Below are 14,675 nucleotides of genomic sequence, written 5' to 3'. Positions count from 1 at the left end.
CCTAGCTGTATTTATAGAACACTTCAGATTAAACAGCAAAAGCACCCACTGTCCTTTTATACCTTTTCATTTTGCATTTAACAGCTACTTATTCATTTTACTTACCAACTAGGGCAATGTTTATATAGCTTGTGGTTCCCATTTCAATATTATTTTATGCCATTTTCTGGAGGGCTAGGATTATGGAATAAACCTAAACACCCAGACAGTTTGCAAGGCACTGGGGAGAGCAGCTAGCAGAGTTGCAGAGGCCCCCTAATCCCATCAGATACACGTAGCCCTTTCGGTACTGCAGATCTTTAAGAGCACAGTATAAGGCAGCTCTTTGTTTTGAATTAAGAGTAACGTAAGCTTTGTACTCTCAGGAGTTTCTCAAGGAGAAAAGTCCTGCAAGAGCCCATGGATCAGAAGGCAAAGCTGGTCGCAGAGCTCCGATCACATGTGAAGTAAGTGGGGTGTCACGCAGCTGTAGGAGAGGCAGGTTTGGCACCCAGAGCTGCCTGCCCATGCTGGGCCTGCCGGACACGCAGAGCTGCCTGGGGACATCTTGTGCCCAGGGTGTCCCCTGCAGAGCTCAGGGCTCACGCGGGCTCTAGGGCGCTGGGTGTTATCTCCTGCTGCTCACCACACGCTCCAAAACAACACCCTACCTTTTCCTCCAAGCCATGGGCAGAATGCAAAAGGCCAAGGAGATACAGGTAGCTTGTGAAACGTCCTGCTTTGCTCTCTCAAGGAGAGCAAACTAAGGAAATAAGGAGCTAGAGAAATAACCCAATAAAGTAAAATTAAGGTGGGGAATTTAATCACTCAGAGGACGGGAAATTCAAGGTTATGGTACCCATGGCAACTACCATTTGTCCACAGAACATTAACCTTAACTCCATATGCGGAAACAGAAAGAAATTATGGGACATATCACGTATGAATGCATATTTCATGCAGCGAGCACTCTGCAATGGCTACTGTGGAAGCGATAATTAAATTTCCTGACTGCAGAACAGGTAGGATCATGCACAAGCAGCTCTTCTGAGACACAAGCTAACGTCACCAGCCAGAGCTCCCAGCTCAGCCCCCTGGTTTAGACAGGGAAGATTCAAGGTCACAGTTTGGCCACAGAATCCAGCTCTGCCTTCTAAGCTCCTGCCTGACATTCAGATTTTGTTTTGAAAATTGCCATCTGTTGATTTAGGGAATGTTGTGATTTTTCTTTCAGTTGTTTGGGCCAACAAGAATTCAGCATTTCTTATATGTTTTCCTTTTAAGCAGCTAAAGCAACATCCACAGTTCAACAAGGCAGAAGTCCAGCTCCTGCCGGGTGACCAGTTTATTTGAATGTGAGAACCAGATTACAGCTGAGTTACACAGCAAACAAGTTTTCAAAACCTGAGAGAGTTTTGTGCTTGTCTTGAGCTGAATTTTAACCACAAGCTGGGTGTTGAGGAGTCAGATTACTTACGTAAAGAGACAAAACCAAAGCCAGACAGATAGGCAGCCACCCTGTGGGCAGAACTGTTGTCCTTAGAGATTCAGTTTTCATGGGATCTTTGACAATTTCTTACTGGTATATCTCTTTTTGCTTATATCTCTTTTATATCTCTTTTTTTGGCTTTTAGAAGCCAACTGCAAAAATGTAACAGCTGAGAAGATTAATTGCAATCTGGGGGCCAAGGAAGAAGAATCAGTTTAATAAAAATTACTTCAATCTTTTGTCACCTCCATGGGACACAGGAACAGGCAGTCTGCTCGGTTGCAACCTCCCTCCTCTCCCAGCCCGACTTTGGAGGTGCCACGTGTCATCTCCTCCCAGGGCTGGGGGAACCCTTGTGCCTGAAAGGGAAGAAGAAACTCTTCTGGGGCTTCTCTGCTCCCCAGCTCCTCACATTTAAAAAAGTGATATGACAAATCCACGACACCAGCCATCACAGCTCTGACCTGACCTCTGTCACCACTTCATAGGCTGATAGGACAAGGCCAAAATTCAGTCAGTGCATATGGAGGGGCCACAGGAGTCAACAAAGCAGAAGCGTCCCTGGGCAGCCTCAGATGCCTGCATGCTGGGCACCTTCACACCTTCAGCCAACAGAGCAGGCTCCTCAGCACCTCACCACAGGGTAGGTTTGGGGCAGGACAGGGCTATGTGCTCAGGTCAAGCTCCCTGTAGAGGGAGGGAGGGGGGCAGTCTAAAATGCACCAAAACTCCTCCTGCACAGCAGTGTCCTCATGCAATAGCATTCCAGAAGGCTTCCATCCAGTAACTTTGGACATATTTCACCAAGCTAAGACCACATTTATGTGTCAGCAGTTCAAAGCAAAGAGATCTCCCACTGCAGAGGGGTTCGTAACCCTTCAAAATAAGAGGGCTCACATGAACTCCCTCCACCAGAAGACCTGTCCCAGCCACAGTCAGCTTACAGGCTTAAAACTCTCCACATAAAATATTTGTGCATATATTTGTGTATATATATATATATATATATATATATATATATATATATATATATCCTGCCTGCATGAAAGAAGAAAAAGTATAAACTTAGATTCTTCAAAATACCCCCAAGAGCCACACAAGAAAGGTGCCAGGGTCAGACCCACTGAACCAGAGCCATGTCAATATATCAGCATTCTTCATGCGACATCCTGCTGCAGTAAGGGGAGGACACCCAACAGCAGCGCTGCTCTTAGCTCCTAGAGACACAGGCACTGTCCTCTGGTGGGGTTACTATTGCTAGTGCAAACCTCAGACCAGGCTCATGCAAGCTGGCTGAAATCACCGACCTAATTTCCAGAGAGCTGTAAGTATCTTTGAACTCCTTTCACTCTGTGTACCTTGAATATGAGCTATTCTTCATCAGAAAGAAATCAGGACTTGATATTGCACAGCAAAGAACAGCCGAACAAGACAAACCTTGAAAAAAGGCTGCATGTTTTTTCACAGAAGTTAGGGTATAAAATACCTCAAAGTTCAGGAATTAAACTGGCCAGACACCATGACAATGTCTGTATGCTAACCTGAGTCCAAGCAGGTTTGAACACTACTGAAAAATCACATGCTCCAAATGATTTCCACATCTGAGTCTCTGAGTCGCTGTGTATAGGAAAAGAAAGAAGTGCAATGATGAAGTAAATGAGTTTATGAAAGCATTACTGTTACCTTTCTACTCTAACAGCTTCCAGTAAGGACTTTACCACCCATATTTATTGCTAATCAAGATCAGCACTGGGGGAGAAGGAGGAGGCATTTCTGCCACAAAGTTTGTGGTAAGTTAAGACAATCTTCCCTAACCGTGTGAAAACCATAGCCCAGGAAGACTTATTTGCAGCCTGTTAGTGGCTTGAAGTAACCTTTTTTTTCCAGGAGTTAGTTTTTATTTCTTACAACTGCTCAGGTTTTCCTGGGCACCTCTTCCACCAAGCAGCAAGTGCAGCCTGAGCTGCAACAGAGCAGCAAATCTGAAGTGCTCAGCAAGCTTCACTGAACTTGTGTTTAAGGAGTTTCCTCAAAAGCAGCACAAGGTATTTTGCCAGCTAATCTCTCCAGCCTGCAGCTACAGAGCAAAGCACAGCTGTAGACCTATGTCAAAGGTACATTTGTTAACACATTTTCCCCGGAGTGCTAATTAACATTTACATCAAGCCCTATGAGGGAAAAAGCTTCAACACAAACACAGTGCAGTGAAATGCAAGGAGTAAATTCTCTCTCCCCACCAGATGAAGTGTGCTGTTTGCCCTTCAGGAGCTGGTGAAAATCCAGTTTGTTTTGTAATCTTCTGTTCTCTAAAATCAGATATTTCTGCAAGTTAATAACTAACCACCTTCTTTTTCTTTAAAAACCCTACAAGTGCATTTAAAATTCTATGAAAGCAAGGCCCTGCTGGCACTGGTGCAAGCCAGCCCGCATGCATGTCTCCCTGCTGAGTCACAGCACAGGCTCCACATCTTCTAATTACAGAAAAATGACAATATTTTATGATTTTATAATAAACAAATAAAAGAACAGCAACACACTTTCACTTGCATCTTGAAACGAGACTGAATCCCTTTAAACTAAACACTGAGATAGGGAACACAAACAAATATTTGGAGCTGGATCTTCAACTGCCACGTTTTGGGATGCCGACAAAGAGGCTCTAATGAGTAACATTTGTACCCACAATAAGATGCGGACAAAGCTATTTGCAATCAGAAATTTGCACTTGGAAAAAAAAAAAAAAAAAAAAAGTGAAGGCAGTTGCAGAACTGCTGGTTAATAAGCTATTCTCAATATTATTTCTCAATAAGAAATGGGAAGAGTGTGCTATCACATCGCTGTAAATTCTTTTTAAGACTGCAGTATAACTTAGATAAGGTTGAAATCTCTAGGTTTTTCCCAGGGAAAATGTGTTTTTCCAGTTTCTAAAGCAAAACTAGAGAATTTCAGGTTAATAGAGGGAAAACCATATTCTCTGAGTGATGATAGGGTAGTATGTGAAACTTTACCTGTTCTGTGAACTTTTAGGCCATGAGAGAGTGCATATTATGATTCAATATATTTTGTAGGATGTATGCCACAACCATACATCCTACTCAGGCTCCCGTGAACTCAAATCCATATGTCTAAAGCATTGCCAACATCCCTGAAGCAATGCACACTTGCAGATATGGAAAATTTTGACTGAGCAAGGGGAACAGCTGCACACCACTTCAGAAATCAATTTCTAACTCTCCACCTCCACAGAAATGAAGATCCAAGATGGGTAATACACCAGCAAAACACAGACATTTTGGTTGCAAACTGGTTTAGAGTTCTGTGAACATGTTTTGTTATCTTTGCTCACTTGCCAAATATTTGGGGTGAACAACTTTCACCCTCAATGTTTAAGAACCTCTGCTGTTTCATCCCTGTTCTTTTTTCTTTTCCTTTTTTTTTTTTTTTTTTTTTTTTTTAATGTTGCTTACTTCTGCCTATTAACTGGATATCTAGCCTTTAAACAAGAAAATAAAAATAACAAACAATGAATGCAACAACAACAAATATTTTTGTTGGAGACACTCAAGTGAAGGACCCTGAGCACTGATACGAACAACAGTCTGGGCAGGAAATGCAGTGATCAATGCCGAGCAGATGTTCCAACAGAACAAGGTGATTGTGGTTTTTTTGTTTGTTTGTTTGTTTTCTTATTGCCATTAGATACATGCAGTTCTGTATTCATTAAGAACTTATTCATGTTTTTAACATGCAGATATTTTGCAAGTTCCCAGCTTCCTAAATTCTCTCCCTTAATTTCCAGTAATTCCCATAAAGAAAAGGCAAGTTTGTGCTGAAATCTAAACTGCCACATCCTGACACAATCTCACAGAGACTCTCTCCAGAGCATGAATGTCTGGACTGAAATCCTGGCCTCAGCACAGGCAATTCCACCAAAACTTGGAAAGATGAGAAAAAAACATTTTTGGGGGGGGAGAAACAAGATGGAGGTAGAATGCTCAGATCCCAATTCACTAATCTTTTAATCTTGTGTAACAGGATGAGATTAATACAAACATGCTAACCTGTCCAAATTGGAAGTCTTTCAAATTTCAAGCACAGGAAACAACAACATTTTTTTTCAGACAGGATGTCAGAGTTGCCCCTGTGGTTATATGTGAGCTGAGGACAATGTTGTTACATGAGATCAAGTTACAAACACAAGCAAACAGAAAACAATCTCTGAACGTCACTGCTCAAGATTTGACAAGAAGCACAGCTGACCTGTTAGGAAGGTTAAATACTCTCAAGCGAGCTCTGGGAGAATATTAGAAGTTCGCTGCTGGACACCAAGTTCTGTGCAGTTAAATTGTCAATTTGTTTGCCCAAGTTAATGCTTATCTTACTTTATGCTTGCTGTGGTTTTACTAACACATTTGACCTGCAGATCTTAAAGCAGTGGCTTTGCTAGCATAATAAGAAGTTTCTGGATTTTCCAAACACCTAGGAAGACTATTTCGGTAGTTTCCACAGCACAGAAACCTGTAGTTACTCATATATTTGAAACTTCCAGTGAGGTGGATGACAGTTACTTAACCACAAACCTTACTATTTCATTTCTATTTCTACTGTTTAGCACAACCTCACTATAAGGAGTTTCTGAAATTGTTTACAAAGGCTGATGCAGAGGTTGTATGCAGTCTGGTCCAAGGGCAATGGTTTCCCGAAGTCACTTGTAAACAGCAGAAAGAGATAATATTTTCTGTAATTGAAAAAAAAAAAAAAAAAAAAAAAAAAAAAAGTCCTCACCTTGCACCAAGGACCATTAGAGACAGGGCGGGCTTCCAAAATATCTGCTCCTTCATTTTCTTCCATGTCTGCTTTGTTGAAAAACTTTGGTTTCCAAAGAAAAACATTAAATTACCCTCCAAGCAAAATCAAACCAAACTATTTAGTCTCTAGTATTCCGGTTTGCCAAATCCCTGCAGTAAACCACACAGAAGCTTTACGGACACTTGTCTAATCCAAGGTTTCAGATCCCTGTTTCTTGTTGGATTTCAGAGGCACAAAGCTTGGCCTTTCTGTTAAGCCTCTACTGCTCCTCTTGTCAGGTATTTATCTCCTTCAGGCCTTACTTGCGGATCCAGGTTTTCACATAACAAATGGCAAATGTTTATCAGAATATGGCTTCCCAGGTACTGTAAGAGAGCTGACACTGAACCTCTGATCATCTCAGGAGAAACTTGACAACGAAGTGCAATAGCATGGCCACACCTCTCCACTGCGAGAGCTGGCTGAGACCATAAAATCACAGACAAGGTCACCCAGCAACCAACCATTCCACGTCACTGCAGTCATAAAGCTAACTTACATTCAACCTATTGCTTGGGTAGATAAATATTTTTATTAGATGAAAGAAATCCAGAGAAGATGGCGGGGGGCTGGCTGTTCTTATCTGAAATACATTTCAATCAACGCAAAGCTTGCAGCAGATATCTGAGCAACATCTGCAAATCCCATTGGGGTAAAAACCCTATAAAACATCACCGTTAGTGTGAGCAGTGCTGTGTGCCCCAGTAGGCCGGGTGGATAGTCCCTGCAGGGCCTCAAGCAGGAGAGAGATGATGAGCTCTTGTTCAGGTGCCTACTAGGCTTCCATCTGCCACGTGCTCAGTTTAACAAAGCTCCATTCTCAAAAGTCTTCATAAAATAGGGACAGTTTACAAAATAGCCTCAAGTTCCCTGCCAGAGTCCATAAAAATCAGGTTACATGATAAGGCAGCTTTTTCCCTACCTCAGGGAGCTTTCTCAAGCAAATGAATTGTTTTTCTCAGGGACTGGAGTACCATGTACCTAAAGGAGCACGCTCACTTTACAAAGAAATTCCTCTCCAAGTACATCACACGTTATAGAAAGAGGCTACAATAAATATGAATAAAAGCAGGTAACAAAAGATCAATCCTCTTTGTCCTGTTTACATTGCGTATCAGGCAGTGCAATTGCAGATAGCTGATGCCCTAAAATTTCGAAACTGACTGTGATCTCTGGCATCTATTTAAAGACACACATGGCTTCGTTTTCCATGCAGCTGCTTGGCCCTCTCAGGAAAGGTCTTTCCTTTAAGGATCCCCAAAACAGAGGAGTCCAGCAAGGCCACTTTTCCCTGTCTCTAGTATGTGAACTTCTTTCTGGCCGAGCAATTCTTTATATGTATATGCTTTGTGTCTTTATATCTATATGGTAACATTCTTTCTAGTAGTAACTGTAAAGAAAGATTAATTTTAGTTCTGTCAAAATAGAAAATCTTTTAGTCAATCATTCATATTGGCAGCATCCTTAAAAAATAGTGCTTTAGTCCTTTCTCTGTCACCAAGGCACAAAGTGCATAAGTGATTTACTCAAGATCACGTGCTAGATCTATGTACTCATCTATTCATTAATCAAATTTGATTTCATGAGATATTTCTCAGCAGTTTAATTAAAATTGGTCTTTAAGGAGTTGGAGAGTACATTTTACAAAATGGTAACTAACCAAAAGCATCAATCTAGGTTAGGACATGAATAGAAACACTGTCAGTAGTGCCAGGTGTGTGCATTATTGATTATATATTTATTTCAAAGAAGTGAAGTCAAAAGTGATAAACAAAATAGGCAATAAGCATAAGGACACAGGTGTCTCTTTAGGGAGAGACAGCAAAGCAAAGGATAAAAGCATGAATTTGGAGGCCAGTGACCTGGTATGTCTTCACTATTGATCCTGTGATTCTGAGGAAGTAAACCAAAGTTCCGTGTCTCAGTTTCCCCACCTGTACTGTGAGACGAGCAATACTCAGCACTGCTGTCTCACAGGAATAGCAGGCTGTGCAGTGAAGATATTCAATGTCTTTATCTAACTTGCATCTCTTCCTACTGACGTGTGAACTCCTTATCCTACCATTTGCCCACATAAGCCCAAGGAAAGCAAAGCCAACATGCCCCTCAGGGTGCTACACAAGCATAACACTATCCCAGCCTTCTCTCAGTGGCCAACACTAGTCTACAGTCCTACAGGTCTCAGGCACATGCTCACTCCACTGCAGTGGTGAAATTGAGTCTCAGACAGCAAATTTTGCCTATTTTGAAATAACTCAAGGCCCACGTGAACTCACTGTCCACTCTAGCAGATGATCAGCCAAATTCCTGCCTGCCCAGCTGGAAGTTTCTGCTGCACGCAGGTTGGAGTTATACCAGTCTTTTCCCAGTTATTCAAAGGGGCTCCTTATAACAACAGCTTTAAAGACTCTCTTTTATGCCATTCCTTTGACTTGGGCAAAAATCTCCAATCACTAATTGCTGAATTTTAAGAAAGTAAGCAAAGGGCCTGGCTGAAATATCAAATTTCTTTCTTTTTTTTTTTTTTTCTTTTTTCTTTTTTTTTTTCTTTCATGTTTTCTATTTACAGGTCACACATTTAGTGACACATTAGCTATGTCCCTGAGCAGGGGAAACTAGACTTCCAAAGTTTGCTTGCATTAAATAGCAAGCAAAAGTACTGTACCTAATTATCCACGTAGGTGTCCATGCTATGCCTTCTGCTTTGATGATGTTCTGTGGCAGTAACAGTCAGACTTCTTCTGGTTTTGAATTAGCCATTTCCTAATTTAAAACAGAGTAATTAAAGGAAACACTTTCCCCATACACAGCATAACATACGATAAACTTTCCTATGGTTGCTGTGGAGAAACAAACTCAACCAGGTTTTCAGCTTGAACCTTCAGTGTAAACCAGCCATCTGTTCCAGGCTGTGTCAGATCACAGGAAGGATAGCCCACAGCTTGGTTTACTCCAGACTAATTTAGGACATCAGGACTCTCCCCATGGATTAGTCACTGACTTCTTGGGCAATGACAGGCCAGACACATTTGTCTCCGTAGCTCAGTGGTTTTCCCCTGTAAAACAACGGTAATGTCTCTTCCCTGCGTCAGAAGGTGACTTGAGGTTGGAGGACCTAGCCCTGATGCCGAGGTAGAAACTAAACTTTTCAGCCCATTTGTAGTTCTGCAGTCTTGACTGTCAAAGTCAACCAGAAAAGGGAAGAAGAGGAAAAAGAAAAGGAAAAATGCGGATGGGTCTAAAGATGGCTTTGAAGTCCAGCCCAGGAGTGGAGATCAGGAAGTGAGAACTGTAATTGCAGCTGGGTATCAGTTTCCTTTTTTATTTCTGGAAAGCCCACAGTATGGTGCAGTTTTTCTGCCTTTCCTTCAGCAAACAGGCAGGAATAACATTTACCTCTGCAGGAGAATGGTTGTTAAACAGAAGGGGCCATAGAGACAAAACAACTCTGCATTTCCAGTGCAGAAACAAGGAGGAAGCCTTGTGAACATGTCTGAAACATATTTCTTTTGGATCAGCAGTGAAAGCTGTAAAGTATTTCTCATTTTGTTTCCTAAGGAAATTGTACTGTATTGCTTGTGGGCTCTGCCTGAGTTCCTTGGGAGGAGCGCCAGCTTCAAGCAAACTCAGTAGAGAGGAGATGTTGGGTTCATGAAAATGGGTGGTCTGGCAGAGGGAAGGGTTCCTACAAATGCCCCGCTGAGTGAGAGCCTCCAATCTGAGCTCACACCATCTGGAAAACTCACATGAGGAACTAGAGGGAAGCTGCCAGTGCTACAGAGATGTTATGTGTAACTTCAAGTTGTCCCAAATCTGGCACTGCTGAGCGGTTAGTGACACCCCGGCGCTGTTCATACCTCACTGAGCTGGGTGCTCGGCTGAACGCACAGTAGGCATGAGCATAAAACTCAACCACAGGTCTTGCAGCCTTTGACCCGAGCCCTGATAAGACTGCCCATTATAGAGGCTGCCCTGGCCTGTGAGTAACAAGCTGCTGCCACAACAAAACGTGTCAGAACAGGTTAATCGACATCGCGCTGTAACTTTAACGCTATTAATCAACATTAAACAAAGGTTTACATTTTTTTTCCTTTCTGAGATAAGCTGCAAGGCAGGTACCAGGGCTGCTGTGAGAAAACATGGACTAGATATAGTGAAATAAACCTGTTTGTTCCAGTTAAAAGAGCTTTGTGAGCTGAACTCATAGGCTGAGTTATCACAGAAGTGACCACATCTTGAAGACCATTGCAAAGAGTTTAGTTTTTGGTATTTGCTAGGCATAACTTGAATGTTTGGCCATTATAAATCTCTTCTTGTTTAGGAGAGAAATCTCATTTTGCATCATACAGTTCTTATCTTTTAGCAGAAGCAGGGGCAGGATCTGAGTATGCTGGTGTTTGCAGACAGCAGTGGTGCAGCACAGTCCGTCTCTGAGCTTCACAATGAGGAAAATGAGCTACAGTTGTGAAATCATTGCCTAATAATTGATGAGGACAGCCATTGCAGTCCTCTTCCATGCCCCTTCTTTGCTATTCTCCTATTCACCATACATAGCTGGACATATACAAAAGACAATGACAATACGGATAAAGTACAAGCCACACTCATAGAAGACATCACTTATGTCTTGCCTGATTTCCTCTTTCCCCATGACTAAGTAGCCCAGTCTTTTCAATTCATTTTTTCTTAGAATTACATTTGTCATCCTTTCAACAGCCCCTGAGCTCTCCCAAGGAATTTGTAAATAGGGTTACAGGGAAGAAGCTGGAGAGATCTATTCCTTCAAAAAGAAAACAGATACATTGAAACCCCCATTTCACCCTTCTTTTCAGGAATTCCCATTGGTAGCACAAACACCTTGTGACATGAGATCCTGATGCCAGCCTTCCCAAGAAAAGTCCAGCCCACCACAAGGCCAAAGAAATTTGGTTCAGTCTTTCTTGTCCAGAAAGGAAGGGTGGATGTGTATAAATCCTCAGTCTTCAAAATTCCTGAGTCTCGGGAAGCAAGCACACCCAGAAGAAGTCACTGTTAGCAAAAAGTGACTGTTTTGGGGGATACACTGACCATTTGTTGCCTATGAGAGGAAAAGTCTGTGGTAAACAACATACTTCTATGTGTGAAGTATTGGGTAAATACTGACATCATATATTGCCAAGTAATGGTACTTTTAGTATGCTATAAGGAAAATGTTATTTCTTCCTACTCTACAATGATGTCACCCACTCAGTGACAATCACAGTACTTACTAGTAAACTGCAGAGAAAAAAATGAACAGGTCTGGTATAATTTTTACAAGAGCTGTGTTACAGAGCCTGGGTCACTGAACTCTAGCTCCCTTGAACACAGTTCAGCATTACAGCTAGCCAGGGCCAAACTCTACCCAACACCCTTATAAACATCAAGCAAGTCACCTAACAGTTATTTCAGTGCCTTGCTGACTCAAAGGTAATATAGAAACAAGAGTACAGAGGATAGATTCTGTTTTAATTTAAATTTGCTGTTCAAAAGTGCATCACTGATGTTCTACTAAAATGAGATTTCAAATCTACAGAAGAAATAACATGTAATTCAAAAAGCAATTGCTGCTTCTGTAGAAACTTAAATTGTGCTTTGTACTAATGACTTGGAATTTCTTAAGGTTCATGTCAACAGTTTCCAGTTCATCTTAACTCCTGGTTCTTCCAAATATGTTTATATTTCTAAAAATGTGCAGTATATTTTGATTAACAGAATGAAATATTCTGAACAGTAATCTGAGGGAACAGGAACTCCTGAAATAAACCATGTTACCCACAGCAATCTCACCTGTGCCAGAGCTTAATAAAATAACAACATTTTGCCTTAATTTTAGAGACAGAGGGGCATAACTGAACCCAAAGGAGGGATCTAAAAGAATGGGTAATGGGCCCATAAATGTATGGCTTTTGAGCCATATTTTTTTTTTAATTAATGGCTATGTTGATATATTTTTTTGGTTCTCAGCCCACACAAAGAAGGTTTCAGAAGGCAGAGATCAGTCCCCATTTGGCTCCATATGTCATTTCTGACACCCTATGCAAAGCTAACCCTTGAGATATCTGTGTCCTAGCACTCCACAGCAATCACTTTCACACATATAGATATGCGAAAATTTTGACGTTGACAAGTAGTACTTTGTGTATGATCAAACAAAGAATACCTACAGGTAAAAAACATTTTTAGGTATTTTTACTTACTTTGATTGAAATGTCAATAGGAACAAGAAGAATAAACAAAAACTATTCTAAAACATCCATTATGGTAGACTGGAGAAAAGTTACTAGCATCACAGTAGCACCCTCTACTGTGCTGCTGTCATTGCGATTTGCCAGCACTTCCTAGATTAAATCTGGTATTTTGTGTCAGGATGCAACTTCACTCTTCCAAGGGTGAGCAGTCCTTGAGGTTTCTGTGCAGGCTGAAGGCTGGCATACAGGACTCCGCCTGCTGAAAGCCCTACACTCACCACATCCCAAGGGCCCATCAGTGGAAGGCACCATGGACTGTGGCGTGGGCATTAGTCGCTGTTGTTCTGTGCAAACCACCAAACAGGTTTTCAAGTTCATTGCAGGACACTGGTTTTGGGAATAGGTGTCAGTGAGGCACCACCATTTCTACACCTCCTTTACTTCATGGGGATAAGGTCTACTTTGTAAATGATTGCCAGGCCTTAGAGGTTGTCATGCAGGTAATGCTAAAGGTTATCTAATGGTGAGCTCTTTCTAGGTTATGTGCCTTGGTGAATGTTTCCATTGAGACAGAGCTCATGAAAAGGGCAGAATATCAACACCATCTTGTGGACAAAACGAAACATAGATGACTAAGGAGACAAACCAATCATTATTAACAAATGTTTGAATAAAGAACTGCAACTATTAAAGATCTTTGTGCTGTGTTAACAACACCTACAGCACAGTACAATACCTCCCAAGCAATGAGAAGAAAGAGCACTACAAAGATAGAGATTATTTTTTCATTGTGTAGTGGAAGAGAAATAAAAATACTTCCACAAGTTTCAAATCACACAGAGATAGAACACCAAAAGTAGCTACTGTCAGTCACAGCAAAATAGGTGCATAAATCCAGGTCTATAAGCTGTCTAAAAATTCATCTGTCACTATGTTGAACATAAAAAGATAGAGGCAAGATAGGGTATGTAAAACAGGGTTGATGGAAAACCATACACCATACTTTAGATGGGGAAGGCTACCTAAAATTTAAAAAACACTTCTTGCTCTTCTGAAGCAAAGCTGAGTCTGAGGTCCCTTAACTACCATCCATGTAGATTACAGATAGACCAGCATAGCTGAGGGTGTTACCTTAGTCTCTGCCAGTTCCTCCTCCTGCTTATCCCTGCCAGCTAGAATCACTTTCATGTTATCCACTCTGGGTCTCAGCCAAATAGCTTCTGCCTCTCTCTTGTCCTGCAAGACATAAAGTGAACAGAGAGATGGTATAAAGTGTTATAGAGCATGCAGTGGATTTGCTAGACTATTTTTTTTGTAGGGCTGTCTAATTCGTCACACTACCAAGCTCATGAAAATACCATTCCAGTAAGAAAACATTTGGAAAGTTCTGTTTCTCATTCATACATCTGGCTTCACCAACACATAAATCGTGACAATTTGCTATAAACTAATGAATGAACCACTTAATTGGGACATCACTCATTATCATAGAACTATTTCCTGCCTGCTCAATTAAGCTCTGAGAATGCTCTAGCATAAACAAAGCAGAAGCAGATACTCCTAGGAAGTGATAAATGCCAGAGGCTGAGGGGCATCCTGACAGTTTCAGCAGAGCTAAACACACTGGGTCTCGCCCTAGCAGGAATGAAGAGCCCCTGCCACTCTGGAAGGCTGGAACAGGGAATTCAACTCTGGCAACATAATTGACTAGCAGAAATATTTGTGGATCCAACAGCCTAATTTCCACCAGCAGCCCACAAAGCAAGACAAATTTCTTTTCCCCAGTGGGCCTAACTTTTGATTTAAAAAACAAAACAAATTTTATATGGAATTGCACAGACATCAGCCTATGCCTCTTAAGCATCAACACAGGAGTTGCAGTGCTACCCACCAAACTTTGCTGTTTGTGCTATTAATCAGATGGATACCAAAAGTAAAACCAAACGACAGTATTTTGAACTAGACAGCGGGAAGATTCAGGAGTAATCAACACCAAGAAACAATCACATTCTGCTAGGACAGGCACAGCCTACAGGAACTGACTGGAGAAAACCATTCTTTCCCTTCTGCCCACTAAGTAGGGAAAAAAAGCTCTCCTTCCCCTACTTTGTATACCAGCACTTAGCATTCCCAACCACAAACGACAGATA

This window comes from Aythya fuligula, chromosome 11 (genome assembly GCF_009819795.1).
Source record: "Aythya fuligula isolate bAytFul2 chromosome 11, bAytFul2.pri, whole genome shotgun sequence".
Lineage (NCBI taxonomy): Eukaryota > Metazoa > Chordata > Aves > Anseriformes > Anatidae > Aythya > Aythya fuligula.
Note: the sequence above shows the minus strand (reverse complement) of the source record.